The following is a 13,996-nucleotide window of genomic DNA, read 5'->3' as shown; positions in this document are numbered from 1 at the left end:
GTTAGCCACTGACGCAGCTGCTGCTGCTGCGGAACTGTGCATGGTGGCGCGGCCGCGGCTTGCCACAATGCTGCTCCCTCTCCTCTTGATTCCCTTGCTGCCCTTCCCCGTGCTCAAACCGCGCTGGCTGCCACTTCCAGACATCTTAGATGTTTTGGGCGTAAACAAAAAAGTTTTTTAAAAGGGCGGGTGAAAAAGTGGGGTACTTTAATGGAGTGGGTTGGTGGGTGAGGTGACACTAATCACTAAGTGATTCGATCGCTAAGTGATTACTAGTACAGTACTAATACAAAATACAATAATTCAGTACTCAGTAAGTGTGAACAGTGAACAGTGAGTGTGTCCCCTAGTACACTAACTAGAAAATACAATAATCAGTAGTAATCAGATTAAGTAGAAGGAAATAGAGTGTGTGTGTACTGAGTGCACGCACACACACACGCAGGAGCTAGCCTATGAACAGTGACTGAGTGTCCCTAGTACAGTAAGTAGTAACAGTAAGTAGTACAACTAGAAATTACAATAAGTAATCAGAAGGAAATAGAGTGTGTGTACTACTGTACAGACAGTGCACGCACACACACACGCAGGAGCTAGCCTATGAACAGTGACTGAGTGTCCCCCCTAGTAGTAAGTAGTAACAGTAAGTACAACTAGAAATTACAATAATCAGTAGTAATCAGAAGGAAATAGAGTGTGTGTACTGTACAGACAGTGCACGCACACACACACGCAGGAGCTAGCCTATGAACAGTGACTGAGTGTCCCTAGTAGTAAGTAGTAAGTAAGTGTACAACTAGAAATTACAATAATCAGTAGTAATCAGAAGGAAATAGAGTGTGTGTACTGCACGCACACACGCAGAAGCTATGAACAAACAGTGACAGTGAGTGTCCTAGTACAGTTACAGTATAACTACAAAATACAATCACTCAGTAGTAAAGGACAGCAGAAACACTGGTGTAATAAACTAACAGAGGACAGGAGGACAGCTGCCCACACAGGCAAGGCCCTGAGGCCTAAAGCTGTGTAAGCTTGCCTGCAGCAGCTGCCTGTCTCTATGTAACACACAAGCTACTAACTAAAATACAATGGGCTTGATTCACAAAAGAGTGCTAACTGTTAGCACGGCCATTTTCGCGCGAATTTTCGCATTGCGCGGATTTACGCGCGAAAATGATATCGATTTCGCGGTAAAATTCGCGTTTGCGCGCGAACCCGTTATCGTTTCGCGTGAAAATTTGCGACAGCCGTGCTAACAGTTAGCACTCTTTTGTGAATCAAGCCCAATGTCTATCTAACTAACAACTAGAGTTGGGCCGAACCTCCGATTTTAGGTTCGCGAACCGGGTTCGCGAACTTCCGCGGAAGGTTCGGTTCGCGTTAAAGTTCGCGAACCGCAATAGACTTCAATGGGGATGCGAACTTTGAAAAAAAAAAATAATTATGCTGGCCACAAAAGTGATGGAAAAGATGTTTCAAGGGGTCTAACACCTGGAGGGGGGCATGGCGGAGTGGGATACACGCCAAAAGTTCCCGGGAAAAATCTGGATTTGACGAAAAGCAGCGTTTTAAGGGCAGAAATCACATTGAATGCTAAATGACAGGCCTAAAGTGCTTTAAAACATCTTGCATGTGTATACATCAATCAGGTAGTGTAATTAAGGTACTGCTTCACACTGACACACCAAACTCCACTGAACAGAACAGGTATGCAGTGGCGGGTTCACAGAACAGGTATGCAGTGGTGGGTTCACAGAACAGGTATGCAGTGGCAGCAGGATCACTGAACAGGTATGCAGTGGTGGGTGGGTTCACAGAACAGGTATGCAGTGGTGGGTTCACAGAACAGGTATGCAGTGGCAGGATCACTGAACAGGTATGCAGTGGTGGTGGGTGGGTTCACAGAACAAGTATGCAGTGGCAGGATCACTGAACAGGTATGCAGTGGTGGGTGGGTTCACAGAACAGGTATGCAGTGGCAGCAGGATCACTGAACAGGTATGCAGTGGTGGGTGGGTTCACAGAACAGGTATGCAGTGGCAGGATCACTGAACAGGTATGCAGTGGTGGTGGGTGGGTTCACAGAACAGGTATGCAGTGGCAGGATCACTGAACAGGTATGCAGTGGCAGGATCACAGTACAGGTATGCAGTGGGCTGAGGGCTCACTGAACAGAACAGGTATGCAGCCAGGAAGAAGTTAAGCCTAACTAATCTTTCCCTATATGAGAGACTGCAGCAGCTCGCCCTACTCTCACTAATGCAGGCACACGAGTGGCCGTAATGGCCGCCGCTGCCTGCCTTATATAAGGGGGGTGGGGCTCCAGGGGCTAGTGTAGCCTAATTGGCTACACTGGGCCTGCTGACTGTGATGTAGAGGGTCAAAGTTGACCCTCAGGTGCATTATGGGGCGAACCGAACTTCTTCCGCAAAACGTTCGCGTGCGGTACCCGCACGCGAACCACCTAAGTTCGCGCGAACCACGTTCGCCGGCGAACCGTTCGGCCCAACTCTACTAACAACAATATAGGTGTGTATAGGAGGTGTATGTGAGCAAAAACGCTAGGTAATTGACCACAATAGAGCACTTGCTAAGCCAAAGCACAAAGGAGCAGATCTCTCTCTGTACAAAGTCAGGCAAGGACGGAAAAACGGAACATGGCGGCCGCTATTTATAGGGTAGGGGCTGGCCAGGGTCCCCATCTGTGATTGGCTGCCGTCAGAGGGCCTCGGAGCCCTCTGATTGGCTCTAAGGACATCAATCTGGGCTATGACGCTATTCGAGCTCGGTATTCGAGCTCGAATAGCGCTGTTTGCTCGAATAGCTCGAATAGTGAGTGGGCTATTCGAGTTCACTCGAATAGCCCATTCGAATAGCTGCAGCTATTCGAGCTCGGTATTCGAGCTCGAATAGCTAAAAAAGAGCTCGAATATTCGAGCTACTCGAATATTCGAGCTCTGCTGAGCACCACTGCTGTTGAGTATGTCTTGGTGCGGCAGCGTGCACATAAAGCAATTAAGTTTCCCAGCAAGCGCAGTCAAAAGGCGGAAGCACATACTGCGCTTGCGCAGCGTAGTATATTCGAGTCAGAGGGCGCTGACCAGGACCCTTAGAATTGGGAGGATAAAAGGCAAACGGAGACAGACGCCCATCCAGGGAGGTACAGTAAAAACGTATACACAATTACCCCCATGCACACAGGACGTTGAGGATATATTTAAGGTATCATTTAACCCTTACTGATCTCCCCGCTGAGAGACTACATTACCCCCCTCCCCCATCTCCTGTGTCCCTGCTGAGGAAATCCTATTATGCTTCCGTTTACACTTTCAAGTAGTTCCCCTCCCAATCTGACACCTACAACCTGGCATCCAGCAGTGTTTCCATAGGGCAATTTCAGCAGCACTGACCATCTGTCACCTGACCTGATCAGAGCAGCAATGACATCTTATCAGGTCAGGTGACAGCTGGACAGAGCTGAGATATCACCCTATGGAAACACTGGGAAGCATCACAGGATTGTCTCAGCAGGGGACACTACTGTCTGTTGTAGTCTCTGGTAGAAAAAGGAGGGGGGGGGGTCTGCCTTAGCAATCAGTCACTTACTCTGTCTGCTTAAAAACTAAGTGTCACTTGTCTGTCACTTACTTTGTGGGTTTTTCCCTCTCTCTGGTCTGTGTCCTGTCGCAGTAAGTCAGTCTCACTCACTCTCCAGTCTCCAGGGACCACGGGGCACTGTGTCACACACTGCTGTTTGTGACTGTCACACACGTGTGCAGACATCTTCAATCCCCCAATAGTATACACAGGGGCGGGGCGGGCTGTAACTATACAGTGCAGGCCAGGGCTATCTCCTACAGTCCTACCTACAAGGCTGTTTCGTCCGCCCCATACCCCCCTCCCCGTCTGTCACCTGAAAACAGATTCTGGTTGGCTGTTGGCAGCTTTAATGGACAGGAGGGGGGCAGTGGGGCGGAGCTTTTTGCCTACCACCTGTGCTGCTGCTGGATCCGTCCTCCTCTCTATCTTCTTCCATCACGCCTCTGGGCACAGCCAGGCAGGCTAATTTTGCCAGTAAGTCCCTCCGCATCTTCTTAGCAGCCCACGTGGTTAGCCACACTCCCAGCCCCAGGACTCCAGCCGGCAACAGAGAGGAACAATGCGCCGCCCCCCGCCGCCTATGCATGCAGCCTGCTCTTCACTTGCAGCGCTGCGTGCAGGCATGAATACGGTCGGTGGGCGGGGAGAGCGGCACACAATGACAGACTGTGTGCGTGTATCACTAGCCGCCCGCCCCCTCACTGTAGTTGCGGCTGCCGGATCATGGTGCCAGGAGGAGGCGGCGGGCGGCGCTGGCATAAGTGTGGCGTTTTGCAGGTGTTAAAGGGACATGAATTAACCCTGCCTTTGGCCAATCAGGCGCCCATAGGCACGTGCCTAGTGTGCCTTATGGTAAATCCAGCCCTGCCAGTCACCCAGGGACCAACTGTGCAAAGTTTGAGAACCCCACCATTAACAGTGTAAGAATGGCTGCAGTTTACATTTTCCCAGTGAAATTTGTATTTGTCTCCGCCCACTGATGACCCGGCATTGCCCGAGTATGTATTTGGCTGGTGTTGGCTGCACCCACTTTTTCTAACCCTAACACACAATTTTTCAATTACCAAGTTTTTGAGCTTTTTGGTCTTTGGCATCAATAATTTGCATTGAAATGAAACAAATCTGGTTGGCTGTTTGTGGCTCCACCCCCTTTTCTGAATTTGAACCACAGTCACCCAATGACCAACTTGCAATGAAATGAGACTAATCTGATTGGCTGCAGGTAACACATTTTGTAATCGCGAAACGCCCCCCAAACTGTGGCAATTGCTGCAGTGAGATCACTGCCATAGGGTTACAACTGCGCCAGCGCTTTGAAAAGCGCTAGCACTTCGGTGATTAGCGGGGATCACACGCTAATCGCCCTAGTGTGAATGGGCCCTTAATCGAGGAGCAGAAATGCAGGAATCAAACTAACAAAGGTTGATTTGGTAATACTTTTAATGACTAACTATACTTGATGTATTGCAAGCTTTCGAAAACGTTAAGTTTCTTCTTCAGGCATTATACAGAACAGGGTTGCTCTCCAAATTCGCGAATATATTGTGTACCCGAAAATTTGGGTCTTTTTTCATGGTTGCCAAATTCGAATCCGAATTCTGATGAATTCAAATCTACCCAAATACTGTTTCTCAAATTCGTCCGCATAATTCCGAATTCGGCCAAAAATTCGTGTTCGGGAATTCGGATGTGTTTTTATTTTAAAAAATCTCTCTCTCATACATTGGCCATGGCCAGGAATCAAACCTAGGTCAACTGCTTGGAAGGCACTCAAGGCAGCTATGTTCAGTTAAAGGGGAACTTCAGCCTAAACAAACATACTGTCATTAAGTTACATTACAGTAGTTGGTATGTTAATTAGTATAGATAGGTAATATAATTTTTACCCACCCTGTTTTAAAAGAACAGGCAAATGTTTGTGATTCATGGGGGCTGCCATCTTTGTCATGGGGCAGCCATCTTTTTGGTTGAAAGGAGGTGACAAGGAGCAGGAGACACAGTTCCAACTGCCCTGTGTCCTGATAACCCCTTCCAGCTGCACACCGTAGGCTGCAAATGTCAAATTCAAAATTTAAAAAATATAAATTGCACCAAAACAGCAGAATGAGAGCAAAAACATCAGAAATCCCATCATGCTTTGCACAGCATCAGGGGAAAAAAGCCTGGGCAGTTTTATTCTGTGCAGCTAAAAATGAGGCTTGTATAAGAGAAACAAAGTTCTGGTGCTGTGAAACTGTTAAAGAAGCATCAATCCTTTTCAGTGCTCCGTCCTGAGTTGATTTTTAGTCTGGAGGTTCACTTTAACAGCCAAATGCACTAACCAATTGTGCCACAAGCGCACAAGATCTGCATGTAGGTAGTTGCTGCTAAATGGCTATCTGGGGTTTTGTTCTGACAAATGTTGAGCACAAAATGCAAGGCCATCCCTGGGTGGGCTTGAACCACCAACCTTTCAGTCAACAGCCAAATGCACTAACCAATTGTGCCACAACAAGGACTGTGTATAGGTCATAGCTGCTAAGCTATGCTCACTAGAGATGTCGCGAACCTCCGATTTTTCGGTTCGCGAACCCCGTTCGCGAACCTTCGCGGAAGGTTCGGTTCGCGTAAAAGTTCGCGAACCGCAATAGACTTCAATGGGGAGGCGAACTTTGAAAAATAGAAAAAATTATGCTGGCCACAAAAGTGATGGAAAAGATGTTTCAAGGGGTCTAACACCTGGAGGGGGGCATGGCGGAGTGGGATACATGCCCAAAGTCCCGGGGAAAAATCTGGATTTGACGCAAAGCAGCGTTTTAAGGGCAGAAATCACATTGAATGCTAAATTGCAGGCCTAAAGTGCTTTCAAACATCTTGCATGGGTATACATCAATCGGGGAGAGTAATTAGAGTTCTGCTTCACACTGACACACCAAACTCACTGTGTAATGCACCGCAAAAACTGTCCAGCTGATCAAATTTGGTCTGACCACAATGAAGCAACGACCTTATTATCTTTTGTGTGCTACCCCCACCGAGACACTCAAATAGCCGGCGGTCATTGCTTCATTGTGATACGCAAGCCCCTTCACCGCGGCAAGGTAATGATCACGAAGGGGATGGGCACATGTACATGTCTTTTGTTTTTTTGTTGCAGCCGCCCGCAGTGCAACCAGAAAAATTAGGCAGGCATGTACACGCACCAGAAAAATTAGTGTAGCGGCCGCTGCTAGCAGCGGCCTTAAATATTCAGGAATGGCGGAGAAGGCAAGCGGCCTGCAGGCAGAGATGCTGTGTGTGGGGACTGACTTAGTCTTCGGTCGTGCAGTAGCCCTCCGTGATCCATTCCTCATTCATTTTGATAAAGGTCAGGTACTGAGCACTGTCGTGACTTAGGCGACTTCTCTTCTCAGTAACTATGCCTCCAGCTTCACTGAAGGTCCTTTCTGACAGGACGCTTGCGGCAGGGCAAGAGAGAAGTTGTATGGCAAATTGGGACAGCTCTGGCCACAGGTCAAGCCTGCGCAACCAGTAGTCCAAGGGTTCATCGTCGCTTTTTGCAGTGTCTACATCCACACTCAAGGCCAGGTAGTCGGCTACATGCCGGTCCAGGCGTTGGTGGAGGGTGGATCCGGAAGGACTATGGCGAGGAGTTTGACTAAAGAACATCCGCATGTCCGACATCACCCTGAGATTGCTGGAGCGTTCTGTCCTTGCCTGCGTGGACTTGGGAGGAGGAGTGTTACTGCCAGTGGTACCTTGATTGCGTTGTGCAGCCACATCACCCTTAAACGCATTGTAAAGCATCATCGACAGCTTGTTCTGCAAGTGCTGCATCCTTTCCGCCTTGTGTTGAGTTGGTAACAGGTCCGCCACTTTGTGCCTGTACCGAGGGTCTAGTAGCGTGGCCACCCAGTACATGTCATTCCCCTTGAGTTTTTTGATACGGGGGTCCCTCAACAGGCTGGACAACATGAAAGAGGACATCTGCACAAAGCTGGATGCAGACGTACTCTCCATCTCCTCTTGCTCTTCCTCAGTGACGGGATGCAACTCCTCTTCCTCCCCCCCAGCCACGAACAATACCACGGGAACGGGGAGCAGCAGAAGCCCCCTGTGACGGCTGCCGCGGTTGTTCTTCTTCCGCCGCCTCTTCCTCCTCCACAGAAACACCTTTCTCATCATCACCATCATCAGAGTCTGACTCCTCTCCTTCTCCACACGACTCCTCTTCTTCCTCCTCCTCCCCCCTCTGTGCTGCCGCAGGTGTTGTGGGAACATCGGGTCCGGGTGTAAATGGCTCCCACGACTCCTGCTGCCGTAGCTCTTCTCGTTCACGCTCCTCCACAGCTGTATCCACCACTCTACGCGCGGCACGCTCCAGGAAGTAGGCGTAGGGGATCAAGTCGCTGATGGTGCCCTCATTGCGACTCACCAGTTTGGTCACCTCCTCAAAGGGCTCCATGACCCTGCATACATTTCGCATCAATGTCCAGTTGTTGGGCCACAACATCCCCATCCTCCCAGATCGTGTCCTTGTACTGTAATGATACAGGTACTGGGTGACGGCTTTCTCCTGGTCTAGCAGGTGAGAGAACATCAGCAGGGTGGAATTCCAGCGAGTCGGGCTATCGCAAATCAGGCGTCTCACCGGCAAGTTGTTTCTACGCTGAATGTCCGCAAACCGTGCCATGGCCTTGTAAGAGCGCCTGAAATGCCCACACAACTTCCTGGCCTGCTTCAGGACGTCCTCTAAGCCTGGGTACTTGGACACAAATCTTTGCACGACCAGATTCAGCACATGTGCCATGCAGGGTATGTGTGTCAGCTTTCCCAAATTCAACGCAGCAATGAGATTACTGCCGTTATCACACACCACATTGCCGATCTCAAGCTTGTGCGGGGTCAGCCATTGCTCCACCTGTTTGTTAAGAGCAGCCAGAAGAGCTGCTCCAGTGTGACTCTCCGCTTTCATGCAAGACATGTCTAACACTGCGTGACACCGTCGTACCTGGCATGCAGCATAGGCCCTGGGGTGCTGAGGCTGTGTAGCTGGAGAGGAGATCGCGGCACCAGCCTAGGAGGAGGAGGAGGATGACGACAGTGAAGCGGTGGTAGCAGGTGGAGAGGAGGTGGCTGGAGGCCTGCCTGCAAGCCGTGGAGGTGTGACAAGTCGGTCCGCTGCGCAGCCACGTACTCCCTGCTTGCTGCCATGGGTCACCAGGTTGACCCAATGGGCTGTGTATGTAATGTAGTGGCCCTGCCCGTGCTTGGCAGACCAGGCATCCGTGGTCAGGTGGACCCTTGACCCAACGCTGTGTGCCAGAGATGACACCACTTGCCTTTCAACTGCACGGTACAGTTTGGGTATGGCCTTTTGTGAAAAATAATTGCGGCCTAGTATTTTCCACTGCGGTGTACCAATGGCCACAAACTTACAGAAAGCCTCCGACTCCACCAGCTTGTATGGTAATAGCTGGCGAGCTAATAGTTCCGCCACGCCAGCTGTCAGACGCCGGGCAAGAGGGTAACTGGCAGACATTTGCTTCTTACGCTCAAATACTTCCTTCACGGACAGCTGGGTACTGCTGTGGGCAGAGGAGAAGGAACCACTGAAGGGAAGAGGCGGTGTGGAGGAGGGTGGCTGTGAAGGTGCAAGGGAGAAAGTGGATGAAGACGATGCACCTGAAGGAGGAAGAGGAGAAGGAGGGTGGCTTGTCTTTTGATGGGTGCTGCTTTTCCTCAGGTGTTCTTGCCATAGCTGTTTGTGCCTTCTCTCCAGGTGCCTTCGTAAGGCACTTGTCCCTACGTGAGAGTTGGCCTTTCCACGGCTCAATTTTTGCTGGCAGAGACAACAAATGGCTTTGCTCCGATCTGAGACACACACGTGAAAAAATGTCCAAACCGCTGAGCCCCCCTGGGGTGATGGCGCTACGGTGACATCAGCAGCTGACGTTGAAGGGCATGTTGGCTGGCTGGCCATAGCTGGCGATACATGGCGCTGGACACTGCCCCCAGCTGTTTCTGAGGATGAGCTCCCTCTGCTTCTATCATGGAGTCGTCTCCTCCTACTCCTCTCTGATTCCTCCTCTGAACTGTCCCCATGGTCATCTCCTCTACCGGGAACATATGTGGTATCCGTATAATCGTCATCATAATCCTCCTGGCCAGCTTTGCTTTCCTCAGACACCTCCTCAACTGCACCAACTTCAGGTGGTTCATCATCCCCCTCCTCACACATTACGTCCATACTATCGCCACCTAACTCAGACGTATGAGGTGGTGTACCTTCTTGTTGTTGTTGCAGTAGTGGCTGTGAATCAGTGATTTCACCACCACCACCAAATAACTCCTGCGAAGTGTCAAATGCAGCAGATGTGGTGCTTGTTGTAGCGCTGGTGGCTGCGGGAGATGAGGTGTTCTGTGTTAAATAGTCAAGCACGTCCTGATCTTGGGAAGAGATCGCACGTGCCTTCTTCTGAGCACTGTATTTTGGGCCAGGTCCGCACGAAATCACAGCAACACCACCTCGCACAGACCTGCCGGTGCCTGGTGGCCTTCCTCTGGGTCTGCCTCTACCTCTTCCTCTACCTGGTTTGTCCATTTTGTCCATCTTGGGGGGATGCTAGGTATATGCAGTGAGCTGGGTTCACTCAACACAACAGGTAGTTAGATGCAGTGAGCTGGGTTCACTGAACAATAAAGGTACTTAGATGCAGTGAGCTGGGTTCACTGAACACAACAGGTAGTAAGATGCAGTGAGCTGGGTTCACTGAACAATAAAGGTACTTAGATGCAGTGAGCTGGGTTCACTGAACCCAACAGGTAGTAAGATGCAGTGAGCTGGGTTCACTGAACAATAAAGGTACTTAGATGCAGTGAGGTGGGTTCACTGAACAAAACAGGTAGTAAGATGCAGTGAGCTGGGTTCACTTAACAGTAAAGGTACTTAGATGCAGTGAGGTGGGTTCACTCAACACAACAGGTAGTTGGATGCAGTGAGCTGGGTTCACTGAACAATAAAGGTACTTAGATGCAGTGAGCTGGGTTCACTCAACACAACAGGTAGTAAGATGCAGTGAGCTGGGTTCACTGAACAATAAAGGTACTTAGATGCAGTGAGCTGGGTTCACTGAATACAACAGGTAGTAAGATGCAGTGAGCTGGGTTCACTGAACAATAAAGGTACTTAGATGCAGTGAGCTGGGTTCACTGAATACAACAGGTAGTAAGATGCAGTGAGCTGGGTTCACTGAACAGTAAAGGTACTTAGATGCAGTGAGGTGGGTTCACTGAATACAACAGATAGTAAGATGCAGTGAGCTGGGTTCACTGAACAATAAAGGTACTTAGATGCAGTGAGCTGGGTTCACTGAACACAACAGGTAGTAATATGCAGTGAGCTGGGTTCACTGAACAGTAAAGGTACTTAGATGCAGTGAGGTGGGTTCACTGAATACAACAGATAGTAAGATGCAGTGAGCTGGGTTCACTGAACAGTAAAGGTATTTAGATGCAGTGAGCTGGGTTCACTGAACACAACAGGTAGTAAGATGCAGTGATTTGGGTTCACTGAACAAGAAACGTACTTAGATGCAGTGAGCTGGGTTCACTGAATACAACAGGTAGTAAGATGCAGTGAGCTGGGTTCACTGAACAGTAAAGGTACTTAGATGCAGTATGCTGGGTTCACTGAATACAACAGGTAGTAAGATGCAGTGAGCTGGGTTCACTGAACAGTAAAGGTACTTAGATGCAGTGAGCTGGGTTCACTGAACAGTAAAGGTACTTAGATGCAGTGAGGTGGGTTCACTCAACACAACAGGTAGTAAGATGCAGTGAGCTGGGTTCACTGAACAGTAAAGGTATTTAGGTGCAGTGAGCTGGGTTCACTGAACACAACAGGTAGTAAGATGCAGTGAGCTGGGTTCACTGAACAAGAAACGTACTTAGATGCAGTGAGCTGGATTCACTGAATACAACAGGTAGTAAGATGCAGTGAGCTGGGTTCACTGAACAGTAAAGGTACTTAGATGCAGTGAGCTGGGTTCACTGAACAGTAAAGGTACTTAGATGCAGTGAGGTGGGTTCACTCAACACAACAGGTAGTAGGATGCAGTGAGCTGGGTTTACCGAACAGCAAAGGTACTTAGATGCAGTGAGGTGGGTTCACTCAACACAACAGGTAGTAAGATGCAGTGATGAGGTGGGTTAAGTAAACACAACAGGTACTGCAGTATATGCAGTACTGGGTAGTACAATGTGCAGCTCCCTGTCTCACACACACAGGTAGTCACTGAATGTGCTGGGCTGCTGGCAGTGGCACACACACACTATCAATTGCAAGGCTGTGCATGCAACAAAAGTGTCAGTTTGACACACAGAAAAAAAAGTACAGGATGAGTTCTAAAAAGAGCTATTGAGGGGTGCTATAAAAGCAATAACAATCAGCCAGGAGCAAGATAAGCAGCCAAGAGCCTAACTAATCTGTCCCTAGAAGAACAAGTCTGCAGCAGCTGTCCCTACTCTGTCTCTAGCAGGCACACGAGTGAGGCTAATGGCCGCCGGAGCCTGCCCTATATAAGGGGGGGTGGGGCTCCAGGGCTTAGTGTAGCCTGAATGGCTACAATGTGCCTGCTGACTGTGATGCAGAGGGTCAAAGTTGACCCTCATAGTGCATTCTGGGGCGAATCGAACTTCCGCAAAAGTTCGCCTGGTGCAGGCGAACGCAAACCCCCAAAGTTCGCCTGGAACCGTTCGCAGGCGAACCGTTCGCTACATCTCTAATGCTCACCACTATACTACCGACAGCACTACATGCTGAAGCCAGTCTAGCATGTACCATTGTGATATACCCAAGAGAAAAATGAGCTTGCTTATTTGCCTAATTTACTAGATGAAAGCAGTGGGACACATGGTGAAGAATCAGAAAGATCATGTGCCCCACTAGATGATGCTGGTGTAACACACGGAGCAAAGGACAGCAATTTGAAGTCTGGAAGATTCCAGGGCAAGGGTGGGAAGGATGAAAAGCTAGGTGGCCATGCAACCATTCCTGCTAGGGATGGCTTTGCATTTTGTGTTCAACAGTTGTCCGAAGAAAACCCCAGATAGCCATTTAGCAGCAACTACCTACATGCAGACCTTGTGGGCTTGTGGCACAATTGGTTAGTGCATTTGGCTGTTAACTGAACATAGCTGCCATTGAGTGCCTTCCAAGCAGTTGACCTGGGTTTGATTCATGGCCAATGTATGTGAGCTGGCTTTTGACATCCTACGAGAGAGAGAGAGAGAGAGAGAGAGAGTGAGAGTGGGAGAATTTTAAATAAAAAACACATCCGAATTTTAAATAAAAAACACATCCGAATTTTAAATAAAAAACACATCCGAATTTTCGAATACAAATTTTTGGTTGAATTTTAATACCGACCCCCGAACCGAATTCAAATTTGGTGATTGCATCCGGATTCAAATTTTTCTGAATCTGAATTTTACCTGGACCCAAATTCGAATGTACCTGAATCGAATTTTGATACATCTGAGCATGCCTGATACAGAATAGGGATGCTCATTCAGAATTAGTGGAATTGAAATTTCCGCATTTTGGATCGGTAATTCATATTTCCTCTTGGAACTCGGAAAACGGAAATCGGATTTCTGTGGAAATACTGCTTTATTGCAATTCAGTAATTTTCGGCCAGTCACAGAACACTGAAGCAATGGACCAATCAGAGAATGCAGAATCAGCTCAGAAGTATTTGACCAATCAGAGAATGCAAAAAATGACCAAAAAACCCCCAAATACTCGGAAATCTGAAAACAGAACTCGTAAATCGGATTTCTGTAGAAATACTGCATTACCGCAACTCTGTAATTTTAGCTCAATCACAGAACTTGGAACCATTGGACCAATCAGAGAAGACAGAGTCAACTCAGAAGTATTTGGCCAATCAGAGAATTATTATTATTATTTAGTATTTATATAGCGCCAACATATTACGCAGCGCTGTACTGTATATATATATATATATATATATATATCTTGTCACTAACTGTCCCTCAAAGGAGCTCACAATCTAGTCCCTACCACTGCCATATGTCTATATTATGTAGTGTAAGTACTGTAGTCTAGGGCCAATTTTAGAGGGAGCCAATTAACTTATCTGTATGTTTTTGGAATGTGAGAGGAAACCAGAGTGCCCGGAGGAAACCCACGCAGCCACGAAGAGAACATACAAACTCTTTGCAGATAGTGCCCTGGCTGGGATTCGAACCAGGGACCCAGCGCTGCAAGGCGAGAGAGCTAACCACTACGCCACCATGCTGAATGCAAAAAATGACAAAGCGCTACTCTGAAATCCAAACAGGGACATTGGAAAATGATTGGAAATCCGGGGAGTTGGTTATCAGCATT

This window comes from Hyperolius riggenbachi, chromosome 1, assembly GCF_040937935.1.
Source record: "Hyperolius riggenbachi isolate aHypRig1 chromosome 1, aHypRig1.pri, whole genome shotgun sequence".
NCBI lineage: Eukaryota > Metazoa > Chordata > Amphibia > Anura > Hyperoliidae > Hyperolius > Hyperolius riggenbachi.
The sequence above is the reverse complement of the archived record's forward strand: the minus strand, read 5'-3'. Positions refer to the sequence as shown.